Consider the following 7,199-nt stretch of genomic DNA (forward strand, 5'->3'; position numbering starts at 1 on the left):
GAAACCTTTCAACAATGTAATTGCATTTGACAACACCAATCTTGTAGTATAATGTTGTTGGGTAGTTGTGTTGAATTCAACCTCATAAGGTTTAACCCACTTTCACAACTGCACTCCATTATCCTGCAAAACCCGTAAAATTCAAAGTAACTTATTGAATTTTTTTAAGCAATATATTAAATTAAAAAAAAAAAAACTAACAATAATTAAAATGGAGATGAAGGATTTGCAAACTTTACAAACACTTCCAAAACTAAAATTGCTGCAAACAGTGGCGGAGCCAGAAATTTTATTAAGGGGTGTCAATTTTTTTTTTTTTTTTTTTTTTTAAAAAGGCCAATGACTGAAGTAAAAAAAAATAAGCATGTCACCAACTAGGATCGAACACGCAACCTTGTTAGCCTGAACCTTTAACACCCCTCAACCACTCGGCTAAGCCCTCAACTTAATACAAGTGGTGTCAATAGTAATACATATATGTATAAAATAAAAATTTCACATACCTATAAAACGTAATTTTCCGGCGAAGGGGTGTCGCTTGACACCCCTCGGGACCAGGTAGCTCCGCCCCTGGCTGCAAAACTTATGAGATGTGGCTCGTGAATGATCTGCCATAGAACTAACACAATTAAAAAATTGAAAAATATTACAGAGAGAGAGGGGGGAAGTGAGATTAGTTGAAGTCTGATCTTAGAACATATGGTTATAATATAAATTTAAGTTGCCCTGTAAAGAAGGAATGAAATCCACCAACTTAGGACTCCATTGTGTATGGAATAGTTGGTTTCTCGGTTAGTTTTCCTACTCTTTGTGAATTTGCAGTTTTTATTTTGATTTTATTTTTATTTTGTATATTAAATTGAAATTTGCTCCTTGCAGTTTTTCTTTTAACTGTTGTATTTTTTATTTTGTATTTTTAAATTCTGATTTTTATGGTGATGACACTTGTCATCTTACCATGCTTTTGACTCTCCTATTTTATATAGATAGATAAGTAAATATTTTCTACTTCTTAAATCTAATTTATTTAAGCACTTGTATTCTATTACTCAAAATTGCAGTGGACGTGGTGGTTGCAGCCGCAGGTGCTGCTCCTAGATACAAAAGTGAATAGTAATATATATACAATCGCCTAATACTTAATTAGTGTCAAGATGTAATAGTAGTATTCTTGCTGCTTTTTCAAGCTTCTTGTAAAACTAGATGATGTGTGCCCGTGCAAGGCACGGACGTCCGATATTGTGCGTCAAAACTTGAAACCTCTAAAGCAGCCAAATGACACCTTTTTTTTTTTTTACTTGTAATTGCTTTTAACTTTAAATCTTTTTTTGGAGATTTAAAGTTAAAAAAAATTCTCTTTCTAAATTTTTTCTAACCCCTCTGTAATGTTCTAGTGGGGTACGTCACTGATTAACGTTTTCGACCACCAGAATGGCTAGAGGTCAGCCGAATAAGGAGAAAAGATGCAAGAAAATAACTGAGGGTTACCCTAGCGAAGGAATACTACGGATTACCATCACCGAAGATCACACCGGTGGGTGAGCAAGGTCCATGGCCTGACCTTCCAATTTAAACGGAAGAGTTTCGTACTCCACTGAATCTGGCGAGCTCTATGGGGAAATGGACAAAAATGGGGGATAATATGCAATCTGCTGGCAGCACAAACCCTAGATGTAAAACAAAATAGGCTGGGTGTACAATTTCTAAGGTAGTGTTGAAAATAATAGGGGATTAGGAAACTACTCTGTGAATTGGAAATATGTTTTGCCCTTTGAGTGATGATGGGATACAAAATGAACATACCTGTTACACCTCGGAAAATTTTCTGTTGATGCATAGTGAATAGACTAACGAAGGGCATAAAGTATACGATGTTTCGATAAGTAAGAAATAGCCTTTGATGACCCTAATTGAGATTTCAAAGACATTCGATGTAAGAGAAGAAAGTTTGCCAAGAGAGGCAAGGTATACGTTATGTATCGGAAGAGATTTACGAGTACCGAATTAATGATGACTTAATGATGTTTTGGAGAAGAGTTATAACGTCCCTTAGATTGTTAATGAGGTGCTAAATAAGTGTCAAGAAGGTTCCATAAGGATTAGAGATCGAACGAAACGATGGAAACCATTTCAGGGAAGTGGAGTTATACGACCACTTATACAGTCTGTATAACTTTATACGGTCCGTATAAGGGGTCCGTATAACCCCCAGCAGGGAGATGATTTTCATGATGCTGAACCACGGCCACATGCCACTTATATGGACCGTACAATGTTATACGGACCGTAAAAGTGTCTGTATAACACCCGACGGGCTGAGTTATTTTCAAGTCTATAAATGTGATCCAACTTCATTATTTTCATTTTAACACTTTTCCACCTCTCTCCAAGTCTCTAGAACATTCCATACATTTCATATACAAGAATCCGAAGGAGATCTAAGGCTCATATCATTAATCTAAGGGAATCAAGTGTAAGGAAGCTCTTACGGGTTGCTAGAGTCAAGAAAACTTTATGGATTGAAGCTAGGGTTTTTCTTCAAGTGAAGTATTTCCATCCAAGGGTTATTCCTACTCAATCAAAGGTAAGTTTTATGATCATTTCATGTTATTTGGAGTATGGAGAGGTTGATAGACTTGGGTAGAAGAAGGAAGTAGAAAATGAAGTCTAAATGTAGCTTTTATGATGTTTATGAGTAGTAATCTATATGTAGTCATGATTCTTAGTATGATATGGGTATAACCACGTTATTGAAGGTAATAATGGTGATGAAGAAGCATTATATGTAAATGTGCTAAAATGGGTATGAAGTTGCTAGTATGAGTTGAACATGGAGGTGAACATTGGAAGCTTAATGTAACGTGATTACTTGAATTGGATATTATGAGCGTATTATGGATGTTATTGTGGTTGTTGGGAGTTGTTTGATGATATGGTGGAAGTTGATGAAATGGGGGAAATGCTGCCCAATTTTCATTAGACGATTTATTATTCTAGTTTGAATTTAAGAATGTCATTAAGGCCTAACCATGGCATGAATCCTTCTAAATGTAGATTGTTCAAGCTTCAACGGTGAACATTAGATAGTTGAGAAGGCAAAGAGGTATGTAAGGCCAACCCTTCTTTCAATAAGGCATGGTTCCTTGGCTATATATCTATCCTTTCATGAGTCTATATTGACCTCCAAATGATTTTATCTTTAAAGCTACTAAAGCCAATGTTTCTCGTTATGTTTATGATTCTACTAAATTCCTTATATGATGGCTGATCCTTTAAGGATAGATGCAATGAAACGATAATAGTAATGATGTCAAAGATCCTTATGAGCTTCTATGCATATGTGTCTATGTATGACTATTATGTAACACCGAACTTATGTGGCCGGGTATGACATGTATTGCGCGCATACCACTGCAGTTGGGTACGGATAACCCTGAGCCTTGGTAGGGCCAGGTATGTATAATCACCGAGCCTTGCCATGGCCGGGTATGTGAAACACCGATCCTTCATGGTCGGGTATGCTATGAATACGATTAGGAATATGAATATAGATATGAAAATGTATATAAATACGGATACGAATACGGATATGGATGTATGGATATGTACATGTGTATGTACACAAACACGCATTAGAAATGGAAGGTGCCTACGAAAGGCAAGTAAGTGTCTATGACGATGGCTCTACTACCTGTTGCACCTTATTTTTACCAAGGCTTAACAAAACACAACTTATGGAGCTCTGAAATAATTAATTATGTACAGAGTCGCCACCTAGCATTTAAGGTATACTAGGGTACCTATAAATTATTAATATATGCAGCTTAACATGGTCTACGAAAATAAGTGATATTCTAGGTAAGTGTTCAAATTATTCCGAAGGGAAGGTGTTAGGCATCCTTCAGAATCCACAAATGTGGTTCCCGGCTGGACCAATTTAACTATACGAGGGACGTGTAAAAAGGCTTGATTATTATTTACAAAAAATATTAATGGAATTGAGACTAAAGAATAACTAATATGACTATTCACGTAAATAATCATGCAATACGTATTTTATACATATGTGATATAATAATTATTTAAAAAAATTTATCTGCAACTTAGGAGCTTGGGTATGTGAAAAAGGTATAAGGAATGGACATGAAATTATTTTGCACTCAAGGTGAGTTAACTAATTTAACTAGCTAAGTATGTACGCTTAATCAATTAATTATGAGAGTACATTCTAAAGCATAAATATTGAGGCAAATCACCTTATTTATTTACTTAAGTGTGCTAAGCTATTGAATTAAAACTCTAGCGAAACATGATAACTATAAGAATATTAGCTACGAAAATAATAACTGCCTAATATTAATTTGTCTAAAACACATAAAGTTTAAATCACCTAAGCAGATCATAAATAAATACCACCAACCTGCACCCTAAAAAGTAAAGTTTCATTATATTTTATGCTTGTATAATTTAAGAATGTAAAAAAAAAATATAAACAGAGAATTTAAGAAGCTATTTGAACTTCTTTTGAGTGTCATCTTCAAAAAGTAACTCCGGATACCTGCACGAGACTTAATAAAAATGTTAGTAAGATAATAAATAACTATCGGATGAATTAAAGAAATAATGAATAAACTTAAAATAAAAACCCGTCTTTGTACATGGAAGGCCTTGGAAATCGACGGAAATTTCTTCATCGGCCAAAGTGGGTGTTTTCTTTGAAGATAAAACAACAACAAAAAAAAATCAGCAAAAGCAACAAAGACAAAACAAATTAAGGATCGGAGTAGGTAAAAGAAATGATTTTTTTTTAACGGGTCATAAGGCCTAAGACCGAATAAAGAAAGAATAAAAGAGCAATGGCTATAACCTGTAATTGAAGAACAGAACCAACGTTGTCTTTAGAATTAATTGCATCGAAAAAGGATAATAAAGAATCAAGAACGGAAAGGAAAGAAAGGATCAAGATTAATACAAAGGTGATAGATGAAGAAAAAAATAGAATCTTGTACATAGAACTAGTACACTTACAAATACCATATTTTAATGGTGTTAGAATCCTTGTTAGTCACCTGAAAAGCATAAAACAACAGGAAAAAAATAAATAAAAAAAACGAGTGGGGACAGTGCTCATTAGAGCAACAAAGGAGAAAAGGAGGCTGGTCGTCGGCATTAATGGAGATCACCGGAGTTTCGAAACTCCGGTATGTTCTGCGAAAGCGTCAAAAATAAGGAGAGGGGCGGGAAGTGGTCATCGATCCAACAACGACATTCGATGGCGTCGCTTCAACGGCAAAACGCCGGAAAAGTTAACTCCGGCCAGATCTGTAAAAATACAAAATAACATCCAAGCAAAATAAAAAAAATAAAAAATATGCCACTAGTGATGGCATTAGAGAGAGGGAAGAGCAGCGCAAGCAGTGGTGGTGGCGTTTGTTGAGGGTCATGGTTGGCTGTTTGGTGCGTCGTAAAAGAAGGTGTGGGGGGTGGCGGCGGCGGCGGCTGGAAAGAGAGAGGGGAGAGAAAAATGTTTTGAGAGAGAGAGAAAATGAAATCTGTGTTGTGTGTGTATGTGTAGAAGATTAAATCAACCCCCCTTTTTCTTATAATGTGAACAAACCCTCCTTTTTGTCCAAAAAATAATGAAGTCATACCTCTTTGTCCCTAACCCATCACCTCAAAATGTCAATTTTTTTTTTAAAAAAGTGACGAGACCTTGATTTGATCGAATTTACTTTGCGTTTAAAAATTAATTGCTCCGATTTTCTTTGCACTGTCAGGCTGCACTAAAATATAATTAATTAATACATGTATAAATAATAACGTAAGTATAAAATATAAATATTAAGGTGCAAGATATGAAAATGTATTGCTATAAAATTAAGAAACAATTATTAATTACACGAAAATGGTAGTATTACGCTATACATGTGCAAAATAATGATTCTTGGAAAATGACAATAAATTGATAAAATTCCTAAAATAAGGATAATCATCAATAAATTATAAAAAAATGCAAAAAATGTGTAAAAAATGTATTTCGTGCTCTTTAACGAATCAGGGCCCCCCAAAACGTTAATTTTAAGCACGTCGAGCCAAAATTAGGTGTCAACACTACCTCCCATCTTATGCTATTTCTTATGTTGTCTATTATGCTTCTATAATGATATTGATTATGCTTTACATACTCAGTACATTCTTCGTACTGACGACCTTTTGTTTGTGGACGCTACGTCATGCCCACAGGTGGCTAGGAAGACAGGCTTGATCCATAGCTTTATTACTCAGGGAATACATAGCGGAGCTCCATTTCATTCGGAGCCACAACTTTTGGTATCTATTCTTTTGTGTACATGCTTATAGGCAGGGCGGGGTCCTGTCCCGCCTATATGATGTGACATACTCTCCTTAGAGGCTCGTAGACATGTGTATATGGTTAGATGTCTTTAGCCTTGTCGGCTTATATTTTGTATATCATTTTGATAGCCTCGTCGACTTATGTACATTGATATGGGCATAGTTGTTGATGATGATATAAATGTATTGTTGTCCAATGACATTAGTACGAATAATGGATAGAAAGTATGATTTAGCTATGTGACTCACCTAGATGTAAATGTGAATGTACGATAAGAAATGCCCGGGTGGGATAACACCGGGTACCCGTCATGGCCCTCCGGTTGGGTCGTGACAATACCAGGATAATCATCCAACTTCAGGACTTCATACCTGGTAAGATCAGGGAAAAAGGTCAATGTAGTCAATGTGGAGTGGAAGGACCAACCAAATCCCTCATAAACCAATGATGTTAGTTACTTGGAATGTGCGGGGGATGAATAAAGTCTATAAGCAAAAAGAGTTAAAGGAGTTTTTACATGTGAATAAAGTAGAATTGATAGCTATAACTAGGGGTGGGCGTTCAGTTTTTTGGTTCGGTTTGGCTATTTCGGGTTCGGTTTTTTGAAGGTGGACACCAAACACCGAACCAAACTAATTCGATTCGGTTCTTTCGGTTTCGGTTTTTTAAAGTTCAGTTCGGTTTCGATTTTTTCAATTCGGTTTTTTTAATATAATATTAGAAGCGATTCCATTGACACTAATTCATATTCTCAAAAGCAATAAAACATAAAACTGATAAATTGAAATCAAAATCAAACAAACAGGATACACAAGAACAGAAAACTATAATCATGACATAGGAT

Source organism: Lycium barbarum, chromosome 2 (genome assembly GCF_019175385.1).
Source record: "Lycium barbarum isolate Lr01 chromosome 2, ASM1917538v2, whole genome shotgun sequence".
Taxonomy (NCBI): domain Eukaryota; kingdom Viridiplantae; phylum Streptophyta; class Magnoliopsida; order Solanales; family Solanaceae; genus Lycium; species Lycium barbarum.